This window comes from Oreochromis aureus, linkage group 23 (assembly GCF_013358895.1).
Source record: "Oreochromis aureus strain Israel breed Guangdong linkage group 23, ZZ_aureus, whole genome shotgun sequence".
Taxonomy (NCBI): domain Eukaryota; kingdom Metazoa; phylum Chordata; class Actinopteri; order Cichliformes; family Cichlidae; genus Oreochromis; species Oreochromis aureus.
Window position 1 is genome coordinate 24,853,272 of NC_052963.1, and position 18,736 is coordinate 24,872,007.

General features: G+C 40.4%; 1 long non-coding RNA gene across 1 annotated transcript; it reads right to left on the reverse strand.

Moving 5' to 3' along the window:
* Window positions 1-2,986: 2,986 nt before the first annotated feature.
* On the reverse strand, window positions 2,987-9,069 carry LOC120436222. Its single transcript, XR_005610251.1, has 3 exons — window positions 8,947-9,069; window positions 6,053-6,141; window positions 2,987-3,080 (listed from the first exon to the last, which is right to left on the reverse strand). It is a non-coding gene; the product is annotated as an uncharacterized LOC120436222 (long non-coding RNA).
* Window positions 9,070-18,736: the final 9,667 nt, after the last annotated feature.

An 18,736-nucleotide genomic window follows, 5' to 3' on the forward strand; every position in this document is an offset into this window, starting at 1 on the left:
GGTGATGGTTAATTTGCAACAGTAGCTTACAATACAATTTGAAATTGGTTAGCTAAGTGAGCAGATCAGTCCTAATCCGACTTTGGATTCATTAGTGAACTTATCCATTTAAGTATTTTATTACATAAGATAGTTGAGTATTCGTCTGCAAGCTAACATTAGCCTGAAGAAATATACATAGCTTGGTGTCGGAAAACCAAGCAATCCCTTCACAAATCCAACATCTGGGTAGATGTGCTTCAGGAGATGAAACTAGCTTTCTTCTGGTTAGTAATGTTAATTTTTGCCTGCAATGTGGAAAAATTTGCTTGATAGTTAATGCTAGCATTTATAGGTAACCTAATTCATAATAAATAGAATGATATAAAATATAATACAGCACTGATACCAAGCGTAGCATCTAGCTAGCTAATCTGAGCTTTATGTTAGCCTACCATCTTACTTGATATCTAACAAGTAACAGTGTTGCTAAAGGTAGTTTCACATAGTACATGGCACACACTGTGCTCTGAAAGTCATTCTTTTCTATTGCTTTGGCCACACCGAGGAAAGTGCAACGCAAGCACTAAGTTCAAACACACAATATCAAAAACCATGAAAGAAAAGTTGATTCTGTGTGTATCCAAATTCAACAAACTTATGACGCAAGTTTCCATCCATATAGGGAGGAAACAACACACTCTTCACTAATATCTCTCTCTAAATGAGAGATGCATGTTTTGGAATGGCAGGGAGCCGGCGTCTCTAGTTCAAAATAATGACAGCAACATCCAGCACAGTTCAGGTTAGGGTTAGCTCAGCGCAACGTATGTCACATCCTACATGAAAGGGCCTTAACTGCTGACACTGGGAGCAGAAGAGAGACACTGAGGCACTCTGAGGCATAGTGGGGGGGTGAAAACTGCCAAATAAACAATAAAGAAATTGATGAATAACTAAAAACAAAGGGAACTCATATAAAAATAAATGCAACACAAACACCACAGAAAAGAAGTATTAAAACAACAAAAATAGTTAAATACATTTTAAATTAAAAAAATAAAGCCTGCATTTACTTTCCTATGTATAATTTTTTTTTCCTTTGATTTATTTCATTTTCCAATTAATAAATTAATTAGTTTGCTGCATTTATGTCATTTTCTTCTTTGCATGTTTCCCCTATTTTCCCCAAATGTATTTCTTTGTCTATCTACATCATTTAGAGATGTGGAGATACTCCTTTAGTATTCAAGTGACAGATGTTAGCATAACTTTCATTTCAAATATCAATTTGTCAAACTTTATATATTTATTAACACCTATAAATATTTGCAATTGTTTTTTACTGCAAATAAACATCACTTCTTCATTTATTAATTCATATGTTTATGTATTTTTAAACTATCCAGTTTTAGTTATCTATATTGATATTTTTGATTTGATACTTTTTTTTTTATTTGATCATTTGTGTACCTTATTGACATTTTTCTGCTGGGCTATTTATTTACTTGTTTCTTTTGACACTTTAGATCTTTAATTTATTGTTGTCAAAATAAATGACAAAACAAAATGATTTGAACTGATTTCCATTGTAGGTGAATTTTTAAAAACACAATTTCCTCATAAATTTTTTAAATCTATTACTTTATAATACAATATAGAGACAAGGCTATTTTGAGAATTATGTTCCTCTAGAACGACAAGTTTGAGTCAAGGCCTCTTGTCCCACTCGACCCAATCAGCACAGGTCGAGGAGTTTAAAGTGTGGAGGGGAAGGTGGACTGAAGGACTCTGGGTTCAGCTTTGAGGTTGAGCATCAGGCTCTGTGAAGGGATTAAATGAAGAGCCTTGTAAGGTGGGCTTCAGCGGGCAGAGCAGCCAGCATTCCTTCTGCTACAGCCCGTCAACTGCCACCTCTTAAAATCGGACAGGCCGATTGTGAGCAGCACGCCTGGGCCTCCGCCTCCACCTGAGGATGGAGCCGGCTTCTACCACGACTCACCCCATGGATCACTCTTAACGATGCGAGCGGTTAGATCTGTGTAATGTTGTTTCCTCGCTTTGTTAGCAACAGATATGACATTGAGGATTATCCAAGGATGAGGAAAAGGTGTCTGTTCTTTCCACCGTTTGGACATTTCATTAATTCCTCTGTTCCTACAACTGTTTTTAAAGAGCTGTCAAACTTCCATCCTTCTCTTTTTGTCTCACGATGGAGGTGAGTCACACTTCCTGATGACGTCAGGATCGCCATCTTTAGGGAAGTAGTTTCGCCAGTCACCGGGAAGTGACAGCGAGGAAGTTTTTATGACTTTTAAAGCCTCTGATATAAACAGAGGAGGTGCCACATAAATTTTTCTCCTCTGTAATGCTGTATGGAAGACCAAAGCTGCCAAAAGATAGAAGCAATAACTAAATCACTCAATGAAAAATGGATCAATATATCAGAAATCTTTCTAACAAATGGATCTAGATTTAGTAAGCAGGGCAAATTACTGTGTGTCTGCAAAACTGATTGGTGTGGAAAGTTCACCATTTGATCTGCTGACCATGTTCAAACTCATAAAAAAAACCCCCAAAAAACAAAAAAAACAACAACAGTTGCGTTCAATAATTTGCAACCTAGGCCACCAAAAGCAGAACAAATCAGACGCTGAGAGTTAGAAGCTCATGTACCAGTAAGTGTAGCTTGTGTTTTATGAACACTATCATTTAAATATGCCTGTGATAAGAGGGGATTTTGGCAGACAGAGAAAAACAGCTTTAGTATTACATGCAAGACCTCTGTATAAACCTGAAATCTGTCAGCTGACCTGTTGCATGTGCAGAAGAATTCAGATGTGTTAATGCAAGGAGTGTCCAACCCTCAGTCACTTGGTGGCAACAAACAGAGCAAAGTATGAGCAGGCATTACTCAGTCAGACTTCACAGTCACATCAACAGCTTTATTTTATATTTTGATAAACATTTCAGGATGTTACACAACAGATCCATGTTGCAGATGATGATGATGTTGCAGAGCTCTGTGTGTGCACTTTTAAACCGTCTCACTGAGGAAATCAGCGGTTGGAGACCACAGCATGACCAAAATTAAATGCAATCTGTTTGTGATAATAAACACAAATATATTAACTGCGATTAATCTTCATACACAGAAATTCACATTAACTGCTTACATTCAGGGTGCACCAGAACCTCTTGTAAATTAGTTTTGATGCATGCTCAATCATCCAGGTAAGTAAAACCCAAAAAGTTGCTTCTGTTCATCTGGATGTAGCGTTTTCAATGGGAGAAACGTTTCCTCACTCATCCAAGTGACTTCTGTAGTCTCTGATTGCAGGTTTCCCCAAATCTTATAAACAGTACCTTTGCACTTGTTTGTGCATAGGTACTGCACAACGTACTGCAAACGTACTGTGTGATGAACAGAAGCAACTTTTGGGGACTCTTAGAAATTCCTCTACAAATAGTGACGTAGTTGCTGCAGGATTTCAATGTAACTGCCAAATGACATAAGTGCTTGGCCACATTTCTTTAATATATGAATGTAACCAAAATATAACCAGCTGGAAACCAAATTAGTCCAGTCCCCTACTCCAAAGAGACATGTTACAGGTAAATTGGACTCATTGGTCCTGATTGCAACATCTGTCTACAGTACATTTATAAATTAGATGCTAATGATTTGGAAACCTTTGTCAAGCTGTCTGAGAGTGATTGCAGTCAGTCTGAGTCAGAGTGCAGTTGTTTGGAAACAGGTTGCCTCACACCAGGTGACCTGTGCAATCATCTAGGGATCAAAACTGGCCACCCAGATGTAACACCCTCGTCCTCTGGGTGGCCAGTTGGTTACCGCAACTACTTGCAATCATTGGATGTTTCCTAGTTGCCGGGAGGTTGGCATCATATTTTTACTCAGTGTGGCTTAAGCACTGTAGATTGATTTCTCTGTAGAAATATAACTGAAAACCTGAAAACACTTCCAACCCCTCGGCTCAATAAAAAAAAAAGAAGCTTTACTTACTGTAACAGTTTTCTCCACAATACTTGAACTCATCCACACAAGTCATTTATAATTCACCCTTTTCCTGCTGAGAGCAATGGGCTCAGGTCTGGAGGTAGTTAATAACACTGGGCTGTAAACAACACCCCAGTGCCAATGAACTCAATGAAGCCAACAGAATATCTTGACTCATGTTCAGTCATCCAGGTAAGGAAATCTTAGAACGTTGATTCTACAGGGAGTGCAGAATTATTAGGCAAGTTGTATTTTTGAGGAATAATTTTATTATTGAACAACAACCATGTTCTCAATGAACCCAAAAAACTCATTAATATCAAAGCTGAATGTTTTTGGAAGTAGTTTTTAGTTTGTTTTTAGTTTTAGCTATTTTAGGGGGATATCTGTGTGTGCAGGTGACTATTACTGTGCATAATTATTAGGCAACTTAACAAAAACAAATATATACCCATTTCAATTATTTATTTTACCAGTGAAACCAATATAACATCTCCACATTCACAAATATACATTTCTGACATTCAAAAACAAAACAAAAACAAATCAGCGACCAATATAGCCACCTTTCTTTGCAAGGACACTCAAAAGCCTGCCATCCATGGATTCTGTCAGTGTTTTGATCTGTTCACCATCAACATTGCGTGCAGCAGCAACCACAGCCTCCCAGACACTGTTCAGAGAGGTGTACTGTTTTCCCTCCTTGTAAATCTCACATTTGATGATGGACCACAGGTTCTCAATGGGGTTCAGATCAGGTGAACAAGGACGCCATGTCATTAGTTTTTCTTCTTTTATACCCTTTCTTGCCAGCCACGCTGTGGAGTACTTGGACGCGTGTGATGGAGCATTGTCCTGCATGAAAATCATGTTTTTCTTGAAGGATGCAGACTTCTTCCTGTACCACTGCTTGAAGAAGGTGTCTTCCAGAAACTGGCAGTAGGACTGGGAGTTGAGCTTGACTCCATCCTCAACCCGAAAAGGCCCCACAAGCTCATCTTTGATGATACCAGCCCAAACCAGTACTCCACCTCCACCTTGCTGGCGTCTGAGTCGGACTAGAGCTCTCTGCCCTTTAGCAATCCAGCCACGGGCCCATCCATCTGGCCCATCAAGACTCACTCTCATTTCATCAGTCCATAAAACCTTAGAAAAATCAGTCTTGAGATATTTCTTGGCCCAGTCTTGACGTTTCAGCTTGTGTGTCTTGTTCAGTGGTGGTGGTCTTTCAGCCTTTCTTACCTTGGCCATGTCTCTGAGTATTGCACACCTTGTGCTTTTGGGCACTCCAGTGATGTTGCAGCTCTGAAATATGGCCAAACTGGTGGCAAGTGGCATCTTGGCAGCTGCACGCTTGACTTTTCTCAGTTCATGGGCAGTTATTTTGCGCCTTGGTTTTCCACACGCTTCTTGCGACCCTCTTGACTATTTTGAATGAAACGCTTGATTGTTCGATGATCACGCTTCAGAAGCTTTGCAATTTTAAGACTGCTGCATCCCTCTGCAAGATATCTCACTATTTTTGACTTTTCTGAGCCTGTCAAGTCCTTCTTTTGACCCATTTTGCCAAAGGAAAGGAAGTTGCCTAATAATTATGCACACCTGATATAGGGTGTTGATGTCATTAGACCACACCCCTTCTCATTACAGAGATGCACATCACCTAATATGCTTAATTGGTAGTAGGCTTTCGAGCCTATACAGCTTGGAGTAAGACAACATGCATGAAGAGGATGATGTGGACAAAATACTCATTTGCCTAATAATTCTGCACTCCCTGTATTGAGTCATTTAGATGAGTGACAAAACAGAATAATTTTTTTGGGGAAACCAACAGAACCACATCATCTGCAAATAGCAGAACCCAGATCCCGAGACACCTAAAATCAAAGAGTAAATAAATGGTGGTGGTCTTAAAGTAAGTGAGCTAAGTTTAAAAATAATCTGTTAGCACTGACTTATGGTTTCACACAAGACCTTAAACCCCAGAATCTCATCTTAAATTTATCCATTGAGCCATCACAGCAAGCATTTTACAGACTTTGTTCCTCTTACCTCAGGAGACTTCTGGAAGCTTTTCAGTCAAGAAACAAACTTCTTCCACTACTGTCTTTTTCCTTAGTTAGCATGAACCTAAGACACACCTGGAAAAACCAAACAGGATTTATGAAGCTGTAGGAATAATGCTAGGACATAAATGCATACATCCACATGTTTGTGACTTTGGCCACTGTCTTTCTTAGAACAGGAGAAAATCACAGCAGCTCTGAGAACAAGCAAACATCTTTCACATGTCACACATTTTTCTAGGAACATTAGCGGTCGCTTCTCCACTTCCTTTAAACTTCGTTCTGCTTTTTTTTACATCAAGTTTTTAGCAAATTTTTTATTCTCTAAATTTCTGAGGATTAAAGCTTGTAAAAGAGAAAGAGGTCTTCCAGAAAACTCAGAGTCAGAGATTCTTATTATATATTATTTGTCTGTTGCACTATTTCTTTTTTATTCATCGTATATATTACATTAGAAAAATATTACAATTACAAATAATTAAGGAGGACACAAGCTGTCAAAATAAAATGAATAAATAATTCAATAAAAATGATAACATTTAATGGAACTGATTTATTTCTAAAAACATGACAGTCAATACTCATTTCATTTGGCTATGTATATATATTTCCTGGTATGGTATGGTCCTCTGAACAGTTGATGCAGAGATTCATCAGCTACTGCTGTGGCATTTAAATGGGCTGTAATCTGGGGTGCTGGTAACTGGCAGAGGTGACTCTTGGTCTTCCTTTCCTTTGGCCGTCGTCATGTCAGCCAGTGTCGTCTTAGCTCTTGTTTGGTTTTTGCAACTGCGCTTGGGAGCACATTCAAAGTTTTAGCAATTTTCCGGACTAACTGACTTACAGTTCTCGAAATAATGATGGACTGTCGCTTCTCTTTACTTAGCTGGTTGGTTCTTGCCAAACTATGAATTCTAACAGTTGTCAGATAGGGCTGGCAGCTGGCACCTGACTTCTGCACAACACAACCTCATTAAGAAGGCAAGAAATTCCACAATTGAACCCTGACAAGGCACACCTGTGAAGGGAAAACCATTTCAGGTGACTACATCATGACTACATCACAGCTCAATGAGAGAAGACTAAGGGTTTGCAACGTTGTCAACCAATCAAAGGGTGACTACTTTGAGAAATCTAAAATATAAGACATATTTAGAGTAATTTATCATTTTTTCTTTGCTACATAATTCCATATATCTTGCTTTATATATTTGATGTTTTAAGTATGCATCTACAACATAGAAAGTAGTAAAAATAAAGAAAAAACATTGAATGAGAAGGTGTGTCCAACTTTTGACTGGTAGCGTAAATTAGATGTACATGAAAAACAGGGGGCAGTGGGGCTACATGGTTGAAAGTTTTCTGGTGTTCACAACTTCTAAAACTTGCCTTAAGCCCCAAACAAGCATTTTATTTGTAAATAAAAAAGTTGTGATAACCAGAGTAATTAAAAAAACTAAAAAAACATTTATAAAGCTTGATCGGTAAGTCGGTGGTTATATGACTCACTGCACTGACTTAAAGATTGACCACAGACAAAACCAGAAAGAGTTGCAGAAAGATCAAAAGATTCAGCAATGCTGGTAAACTTAGTGTCACCCAGTTGCAGGGAACCTTGATGTCATTTTTGACAGTTGTGTTTCAACAAGCTTTTTCCATTTAAGGGGCCTCAGGAAGGTGAAAACTTGCCACCCTCATCATGACTCTGACGAAATCGATTCTTCATCACTTCTTGATTAGATTCCTGTCAATCTTTGTATCTTAGCCTCGATCAGCTGTTGTTTTGCCACTACTGGCTGGAAAAAAATGCCACATCAAACCTGTACTGATCTCCCAGTAAGTAACAAGCAGTAAAAAGTCATTACTGCTTGTTTTTAAGCGTATCAGTAGTCTTGTGCTATTTAACTGAACATTTGCAGCTCTACACTCCTGTAAAGAGCTTTGATGTCTACAAAGTAGCTGCTTAAAGGTTCCTAGATCCAAGCTAAAAAGCAGAGGTGACAGAGGCATTTCGATGGTGGCGTCTAATCTTTAGAAAGCCTGACTTTTCACATAAGAGCTGCCCAGTCACTCCGTCTTTCTAAAACGCTCTTAACAACCTGCTTCTTCTCACTGTGCAGAATATCTTTACTTTTCATTGTGCAAGCCCAGTCACATACATATTTGTTTTTGATGTACGACAGGGCATTATGTGCCGTAGTAGCTGCATATGCAGCAGTTTTAAATGTGCTATAGAAATAATTCAATTCACTTTTATTTATATACCACCAAATCACAACAAAAGTCAACTCAAGTTGCTTTACATTGCAAGGTAAAGACCCTAAGATAATACAGAAAACCCCCAATAATCAAATGACTATTAGCAAGGGCTCGGCGACAGTGGAAAGGAAAAACTCGGGGTGATGGGCAGCCATCTGCCATGACAGGTTAAGGGTGAGGGAAGAAAGACATTACAAGGTTAGGCAAATGGAGCACTGACTTATTGTATTAGAAACATTAAATCTTTGCCCCCCAAAATGTGTAGGGTTACATTTACTCTTTTATGTGCACATATTGTTGGCATCTTCTCTTAAACTGAAGAACATTTTCAAGTTTCTCAGGGGGGTCAAATAAAGGCACTCTCCTGTAGGAGGGAATCATGTTGGATTGTGAAACTGTTGCATGAAAGCCAAACATCACATTAAAAATATATGAAACAGGCAGTCTTAAATAAAGCTTTGACCTAAATTTATAAGCTGTTCAACCAGTAGTGCGGCCTAACTGTAATCCTAACCCTGACAACAGTGGTTAAATAATTATAAATGTCCAGCTAATCCAGTTTTAAGGTGCACAAGTTCTGACTCCTGTGAAGATTAACATAACGACGAAGTGAATACGCACCAGTTCTTCCTGGTACTGACTGTTTCGCTTCTCAAAGTGAGGTTCAAAACATCAACAAGAAGTTTGTTTTTATGCGTCATCCCCTTGTGTTTGTGTTTGATCTGCGCTGGACTTCTTCCTCATGTTGTAGTGATGCCATTGCTGCAGGTCCTGACTCGAGTTTACAGTAACTGTGAGGCGTCAACAGTGTTGCTCAATCTGTGGACTTCCTTCAGTGTGCATGATTGCTGTGTTGTAACGCTGCTTACGCAGTTTTTCTCTCTCTGCGTTGCTTTTGCTGCATGTCTCATAGCAATGTGTGTAAGATTGTGTTGCAATGATAAATTTGCAAAGAGTGCATGGATTTAATGCACAGTTACATAAACCAAAAAAGAAGCTGATCCAGTAATTTTCATCTTCTACTTACGAGGAAAAGGATTACATAATCAAAAGAGCTTTACCTCTGCAGTCTTCAGTGCAAATCTACTCTCTGTCTGTACTTTTCCACACAGAACAGTATTTAAATGTTTTTTTTTTAAATAATCCTTAAAGCTTTGATTTCTACAGATGCATCCATATGAAAACCAAATATTCACGTTCAGTCACCTTGCAAACCAATGAAAGTGAGAAGCTGACCATGACATCATTTTAAAATATCTGCTGCACAAAGTATCGCACTGAACGGCAGAACTATCATTGTCCAAAGAGGAAACTGTCCTTCATCTTCTGAATGTGGTGTCCCACAAGGATCCATTCAAGGTCCTCTTTTATTCTAACTGTACGTCATATCTTTCAGAAACACTGTATTCTAGATCTCAAATCCTGGATGGCAGAAAACTTCAACCTTCAACCTTCAACTCTTGTTTTTTTCTTTATAAATATTTGTTCGAACTGTAGCAATCCTTGAGGGTGTTTCCTTCTTGATTTTTAATAATTAAATCAGCAGTGTTGTGCAGGGTAGTTGAGAACCAACCTCTAAATTAATTTAAATAAATTAAAACTGGTTTTACTTCTTAGAAAGAGCTCTCCACATATTTATCACCTCTCAGCTGAAGTAATGCAACTCTCTGCATATATTCAGGTTGTCCAGTTCCATCTTTCTTGATTGCAAAGTGTTCAAAATGTAGCTGCTCAACTTCTGACTGGTGAAACGAAAAGATTTAAAGTTTTACTCAGTGAAGTGGGTCAGCTCAGCAATCTACTGCTCACCTTCTTATCAGATCCTGTAACATAACAGTAGCATATCTCCCCTGTTCTGGCCTCCCTTCACTGGCTTCGACTTTGACTCCATCTTTATAAATAAAGTTGGATTTGCTTTGAGAAACTGCGGGTTTTGACACTTTAGTTTCCACTGGGCTTCACATGGGCTTTCCCGAGGTTAGCAACTTAGGTGTTGTGCTGAATAGCTAGGGTTAGCAGGTAAGCTAGTGGTAGCCAGAAATTACTGGTCCGGGCCCAAAGTAAACGTCATATCTATGGTCTTCAGGACCAGCTGGACTTTTCCAACAAAAAACAATAAAGTTATGAGCCACATCAGTGTAAATACTTGCTAGCATCATTTTATTCAATGTTATGACTGCAGACACATGTATATATTGCTGATGTATGATGGAGGCTCTTGCAGTATTTCAAACAGTCAGGAAAGTGAGAATGAGGAAGCAGAAATAAATGATGGTGTCTCTGTGAGAGTCCATGATCCTTTTCATGTGCTTCCCTTTGTGCTAACCAGTGAAAACCTCTAACAGAGTCCAGCTGTGAGGTTCACAGAGCCACGCTGTGCTACAAGACAAATTACACCTCCTCTCAAACCATACATCACCTCGTCCGAGCTTGTGCTCTTCTCGCCCTCCTCGTCTTTGGCCTCAACATTCAGCCTCACAGGAAACTGACAGCAGCTGTAAGAGAAGAATGATAAAAAAAGGTTCCTTTTACATCCTGGTAACAGGCTCCTCAGCAGGTTGAATTATTAGGAATAGGGTCATTTTTCATAATATGTTGAGTTCATCAAAGACCTACCTAACTGGTGAAGTTGACTTGGTCTTCACATTAAAGGAGTTCAGATTCTTATAAACCAAAACTGTCTGTAAAACCTGCTTCTTATGGTCTTGCTGTCTGTCAGATGTTTGAGAAGTGTTTTCAAGTTCATGGAGTAACTGCATCAAGCTACAGGACACATGTTGCTCCAGACTGGAGGGACTTTAACGTCACATCATGTCTGCGCTCTCACAGGCGACATTTGATGGTAGCACTGATGATGCGGTGAGCGAGCCTGCCTCAAACATGTGGCAAGCGTGTGGACTGGACTCCATCTGAACCCGGCTCACCACCGCAGTGCTGCATGGGAGTCATTAGCGGATAATTGGGAAGACTGTTTTCGTCGCTGCTGTGCAGGAGTGTGCTGGAGATAAGCACGAGTGTTTTGGTGACATCAGAAACATTCGTGAGGTTTGCACTTCCTCTCATTTTGAGGCTGACGGCGGCGGTAGAAGCAGCTACAGAAATAAAATGGCTCCTGAGGTTTGAGGACACTTCCACTCCTGTCTCGTTTGCTGTTTTCTGATCAGATGTTGTGTCGCACATCTGGCTTGTGCAAAATACATATAACAATAAAGGTTTTACAAAATTAAACTTGACTGCACGTTAACCAGGGTATCTCCTGATGCTGAGTGCAGATCTGATACTAATAAACACAACTCTCATTGTGAGGAGCAGATTAGTAATCTTCATGTTTAAGACCTCAGCCTCAATTTAACCTCAGGTTCTCAGTCTGAAATGAACTCAACCTTCAAGAGTTCAAGGGTTATTTTTTAAATATTTAAAAGTACCCTTTTCTCCAGCACAATAGTTTCTAGTTCCTCATTTATTCCCCGAACACTTCCATCTTCTGTAAAAACATTTTCTCATGACGGGGATGTCCACTTCAAACAACATTAAATCCTTAATTCCTGTTTATTTCAAGAACAAAACCACCAGATTAATGTCCTTAAGTACCATGGTTACTGAGTGATAATAAAACATGTTGTAGTAAATAATAAAGTGCTATTAACTGTTAAAACGTCAGCATTTAAAGGTACTTTTTGTTTAAAGATTCTTTAAACAGCTGCGATCGGTGGAGGTGCCAGAGACTTCTTTTTGCTGCTGTTTCCAGTGAGCGTGCTCTATCTACTACAACCACCACACACAGAAATCAGCAGCTACTCTACAGCAAATATTCTAACCTTTCACACAAAAACCATAAGAAATCACAGCTCAGTCACCAGCTAAATCTGTATTGTTTCTATTAATATAAATAGATGAAAGAGCATAGGACAGTGTTAGGACACTTAGTTTGTGCCTCAGCCACCAAAAGTTTGACATTTATAACAGACAACAGAGGGAAAACAATCTTGCATTTACAATTAGAACTCAATAAAGAGTCAGTACTGCAGGTTGCCGGTTCGAGCCCCGGCTTGGACAGTCTCAGTCATTGTGTCCTTGGGCAAGACACTTCACCCGTTACCTACTGGTGGTGGTCAGAGGGCCCGGTGGCGCCAGTGTCCGGCAGCCTCGCCTCTGTCAGTGCGCCCCAGGGTGGCTGTGGCTACAATGTAGCTTGCCATCACCAGTGTGTGAATGTGTGCGTGAATGGGTGGATGACTGAATGTGTAAAGCACTTTGGGGTCCTTAGGGACTAGTAAAGCGCTATATAAATACAGGCCATTTACCATTTACTGGCTGGAGAGTGCCAAGTGTTGTTTGTCAAGTGTTTTGTTTTTTCTTGGAAGATGACAAGACTGTGGTCCATCTTACAGAAGATACAGGAAGTGTCAGAAATCATTCTGTCAGCTTGTGGAGGTATATAAATGCATCTTTGCACGGCTTCAGGAAGGACACAAACTCCTGAGAGTTCATATTTTCTTTGCCATAGTTGGTAGTCCTTGTAAGTACTAAAAAAGTACATTTTATTTAACTAGTACATTTAAAACTTAAAATTTAAAAAGTGCTTCACAGAACCCCATCCAATCCTCAACCATAGCTCCAGACATCAGCCGCTTCCAAAAACTTGACAAAACCAGTGTACCTCAGGCTCGAAAGATGCATTTCTGAGGTTACAGGATTATTTTAAAAAATAATCTTGTACTATTTACTTTCCCCCCACTTTTTTCTGTTTAACAGTTATCTGCTATACACCTTGAACTTTTTTAACGACTTTATTTAACTTCTGAACAACAAGCAACAGCCAAGTTTGACAAAACAGTACAGATACTAACAGGAACCCTGTTTTTTAATGGAGGATATGTATGCTTTACCAGAAAGCTAATTTTAAACCTCAAAACACACCATGCAATGCAACAGACCTAGTCCGGTAGGGACAAATGGTGTGAGCTATGGTTGTTTTTCATGTTTAAGAGGTTGTAGCGCTTCCAATGTCTGGAAAGACGTTCCTTATCCTCGTACCTTATAGGCATCAGAACAAACATGAGGTTCTCATACAACATTTAAAACCTGTTAATACACTGTTTAAGACATTTTAATACCCTTTCTTTAAGCCTTTTATTACAAAGAATGTATTAAAGCCATTTTAAGACTTTTAATTATATTTTAACCAGATTTTTTAAAGAGTTTAAAACCATCTAAGTAACAGCTGTTTTTATGCACAACATGTCTTGTTGTTGTTAAAAGTTTTGTAGGAGAGATATCAGCTGAAGTTGAAACAGAGCTGGGTCGTACTCATATGTAATACCACTTCTAACCACCAGGTGGAGTGTTAGCCTAGCATTTATACAGAATGCATGGTGCTATCATACTTATTGGGATCGTTTCGGTAGCTAGAAGAGCTCAAACTGTGCAGTTTTGTTTTGTTTGTTTTTTTAGAAAAGAAAAAACATGGTAAAAAGAAAAAACATGGTAAGACACACAGTAAAAAATCTGCTAAAATGGTACCACACGGTGGAGAGACTTTTTACAAACAGTACTGCCCCACACCGAAACATTGATGAAGCAGGTTCTAGGTTAAGCCTGCACACAGGTTGTGGTGTTTTTTTCCCCCTTGAGCTGATCAGCTTCCTCCCCTGGAGGCCTCCCTTTTGTTTTCATTTGTGCCGTTAATCGATTTAAGCTAATCAGCTAATGAATCATTTAATCCACCAACAGATTACAGAAGCCAGGGAGGCAGCGGTGGCGCCATCATGACTCCAGCACTCCATTCTGACTCGGTGATCTGATGGCAGGTGAGTCACCTGTGTTCAGCCAGCCAATCCGCAGAGCCATAAAACCACTTTCATGTCCCTTCAGCGCTGCAATCTGACATAACTGTGACATAAAACCTGCAACAATCATCTTGTACTGCAGACAGCTGGCACGTCTGATCCTCACTGATTGGTTTTAGTGGCACACATAAAGCTGATTAGCACCACATCGACGGTCCCGTTGACCTGTCACAGACACCACAGACACTGGGACGTGTCTTGAGTGTGTGTGACGATGCAGTATTTACAGTGAGCCCAGCCTCTGTTACATACATCGTCACTGTGATCATTCCTACCTGAAGAGTAAAGAAACCCACTGCATCCTCAGCAGCTCCACACCTACATTAAAGGATGATCTCCATGGAAACAGTGTGGGCAGAGGAGAGGAATGGAAGTCAATATGTGCCATGTACATACAGATCGATGTGTTTCCAGGTGGGAGAGGAGGAGATGCACATGGAGGGCAAACTGGGGTCATGCCCTAATTTCTCCATCCCCTGGGCTGAAGTGACGTTACGCCACCTTATAGTTATTTATGAGGAACTTTTAATGGACCAGAATGTAAAGTAAAAACAATCCAGCATTGATACTTGAGAACAGAGTGCACATGCTTCATACTGCAGTCAAAATATTCAGTTCTTTTATCTTCTCATCTATTTTGTCTCGAAGCTTTAAATTTAACCTTTGTTTTTGTCCAGATTATCTGGGAAAGGCTTGTGTCCTGTTCTCAAAGTCCTCATCAGGGTATCAGGAGCTCCAACACAGCCTTGGCAAACTCGGTGATTTATGGGGAACCAATCAGACCCTTTACCACTGTCTCAAACACAGCTGCATCAAGGAAAATAATGTTGTGAGGTGTCCCAAAATGTCACCATTATTTTCCAGAATGTGGCATGTTTGACGCTGTCAGGTGAAGCCTTGAGATCAATAATGGCAATGTAAAGGTGACCATGTCTGTGAAGGTTCTCAGTCATCCAGGTCATCGTAGTCTAAGGAGCTTGGAAAGAAAAGTGTCTGGACTTCTTTAGGTTGCTTGAAGACGTTTCACCTCTCATCCGAGAAGCTTCTTCAGTTCTAGGGTCAAATCTGGGACTCTCCACCATTTGACCCTAGAACTGAAGAAGCTTCTCGGATGAGAGGTGAAACGTCTTCAAGCAACCTAAAGAAGTCCAGACGCTTTTCTTTCCAAGCTCCTTAGACAAAAGGCGACCATCCTTCCAGAGCTCTCTAGACTTCTCAGTGATCAGGGTGGTGTGATCAGTTCTTGAACGGTTCTGCGTTAAGTCAGCCTGCATCCAGTGAGATTAGCAAAGGAACACTTATAGTACAGGAACACTAGGTAAAACAGTGGTTGGAGTATATCATATGACCAAAATTATTGCAACTGTGTGCAATCAGCTTCCTTTCAAATGACTGCTTCAAATGAGGGAATGCCTTGCTCTCCATGAGCTCAAGAGTGGGCACATCACCCAGGCCCGAGAGAGAGAGGAGTTTCTCTGCCACTCTGCATTGGAGAGGTAGTAGCGCCTAAGCAGCTGTGCCTTGAAAGCGGTGTATTTCCCTTGGGTGGGGGGATCCTGGAGGAGTGTCATCACACGGCGGGTGGACAGCGGATCCAGCAAGGCCACCACATGATGGTATTTCGTGTCATGGCTGAAATGCCACAAAGAGCAAACTGAGCTTTGACGTGCACGAACTACGAAGGGTCGTGAAGCCAAAAATTTGTACTCTATTTATCCCAGATAGAGAAAGCCCTTGGTCCTCTCTCAGTCTGTGTTAAATCCTGTATCAGGAATTTAGGTTTCACTTTTGACTTGACTCTTACATTGGATGGGCATGTGAATTCTCTGGTTCGGTCTTGTTTTTATCTTTTAAGAAATGTGGCTAAGTTTAGCCCTATTTTATCTCGCTCTGAACTGGAGATTCCTATACATCAGGGGTCCCCAGCTCCAGGCCTCGAGGGCCGGTGTCCTGCAGGTTTTAGATCTCACTCTGGGTCAACACACCTGAATCAAATGATTAGTTCATTACGGGGCCTCTGGAGAACTGCAAGACATGTTGAGGAAGTAATTTAGCTGTTTGAATCAGCTGTGTTGGATCACGGGCACATCTAAAAACTGCAGGACACCGGCCCTCGAGGCCTGGAGTTGGGGACCCCTGCTATACATGCATTTATTTCCTCACGCTTGGAGTACTGTAATTCACTGTTTGTGTCTAAGCAAAGGTTCTCTGGATCGTCTACAGGTTGTGCAAAACGCTGCAGCTAGACTTTTGACAAAATCCTCTAAGTATTCACATGTGACACCGTTGCTATATCAGCTGCACTGGCTTCCTTTTGAATTCAGAGTCCATTTTAAGATCCTGGTCTTGACTTATAGAGCTTTGCATGGACTCGCACCAGCCTACATCTCTGATCTGCTACAGCCCTATGTCCCTAGCAGGTCCCTTAGGTCAGGGGTCCCCAACCCCCGGGCCTCGGACCGGTACCGGTCCGTGAGTCGTTTGGTACCGGGCCGCGAGAGTTGAGGCTCAGGTGTGAAATGTATGGTTTTCAGGGTTTTTATCGGTTTTCAGCGTTATTTTGTTATTGTTTTTATCGTTAACTCGGTTTTCCTGGGTCTTTTCACGTGTGTTATGAATAAATCTTCTTTTTTTCGGTACCGGCACTAGTTTTATTTTGTTGTATTTATCCGCGACACCTTATTGCCGGTCCGTGAAAATATTGTCGGGCATAAACTGGTCCGTGGCGCAAAAAAGGTTGGGGACTGCTGCCTTAGGTCATCTGATCAGGGCTTACTTGCTATAAAACAGTCTAAGATGAGAACTAAGGGTGACAGAGCTAGCTACACAGCTATGGTTAGCTCCTTAGTTATAGATAGTATAGTTAGTTATAAACACAGTGAAGCTGGAGGATAAACGCTAACTTTTTTTTCCACTCAATGAGGGTTCCCGATGGTTATGGACAAATGAAACTGCATGGCAGGATGCTGTTAACAGACCAAACTTTAGTCAGGAGAACAGCTGCAATATATGGTTGGTCATTAATATACTGCTGCATGGGCTGGGCTGTAGTTACATTGTAAGGTTTCAAAAACTGAGCTTTAAAATGAATAGTGATGATAAAAGCCGAGGGAGGCCGACAGTGATCACTGACCTTTTTAGAGGCTTGTTAAGATTAAATAGAACAAAATATAAAGCATTAAAACATGTTAAAAACACAACAGCCTTAATAAATGCAGAGTAGTTTGGACCCAGAAGCAGGTTTCATCAGGTCAAAAGAGAAGATCTGATATCCCACCTGTTGTGGGATGTTATTATTATCACTTGTCACATCCTGTTTATGGCAGTTAAAATAAATAACATTCATATAAGAAATAAAATTGTTAAATATGCCTATACTACTGTACTTTACAGTAATGTCGGTCATAACAGTGGTACTTCAAGAGCCTTATATTTTATGAGGGGGTACTCATTGGGAAAAGTTTGAGAACCACTGGTGTAGGAAATGGCACTGAAAGTTGCTTGCGTTTAAATAAACTTTGCTTCATTTAAAAATACAGCGTGAATGACGCATCAGAACATCTTCAAAACGACTCTACGCAAAGGTAAAATAAACTTTGTTCACAGGTAAACAGCTGAAGACACTCAGACACTGTACGTTTGAGTTATGTGGCATTTGGTTCTGCAGACAGACGTGATGTGGGGCGCTCGCTGGACGCTGCTTCCTCCCTTAAATGTCAGCAGGCCTCCTTGAGCACTGCAGGCTTAACCTGTCCAAATAAACACCTGCATGTTTTTGGTAAGCTGCGTCTTACTTTCTGTGGATCTGACTCTCCTGCCGAGTCTCCGGTCATAGAAAATCCCAGCCTGATTGATGTGGGGTGCTCTCTGTGTTTCTGTTATTATAACAGATTTAGAGGAAGAGGGAAGGGCTGATGAAAAGTAAAGGAGCTCTTTGAAGATGACATTTATGGACGCATCACTTATGTCTCCTGGTTTTAACTGCCAGGAGAGGATGGACCAGCTTTAGTCCTTAAATCAGTGTGTTTAAAGTGCCTTAAAAAGCACTTTTAGTAATAATTTACTCATTCAAACATCTATTGCTTTTAGTAAATATTGAACTAAATGTGAAGTTAAATATTTCTAAAGCATCTTTTTTGTACTTTGGGGCCTTTGCAGATTCAGATTTTTCCTTTTTTCTTTCTCCAAGGCAGAAAATGAGTTACAAAAGACAGTTTTTGAAGTGCACGAGCGACCTGAAGTGGCGTTTTCCTCCTCCTCGTTACACATGTTGCATCGTGACCACATCTGAAGCGTCCTGCGGCCAGCTCGGCATGTATTTACAGCGATCGAATTACAGGGCTGGTTTGTTGCGATCTTTCTTGCTTTGGGAGTAGGGGACATGCACACAGTCTAATCTGCCTTTAAAAACATGAGGAATATTCCTGATATTTCTGAGCTGTGAGCGGAGCATGCTCACTGACCCTGTGTCGTGTTTCCTCCTCTGCTCATGTTCAAAAAGGCCTTGAGAAAGAAAGTTTGTCCTCAAACTAAACGCAGTGAAAAGGCGGGTATCTGGTGTC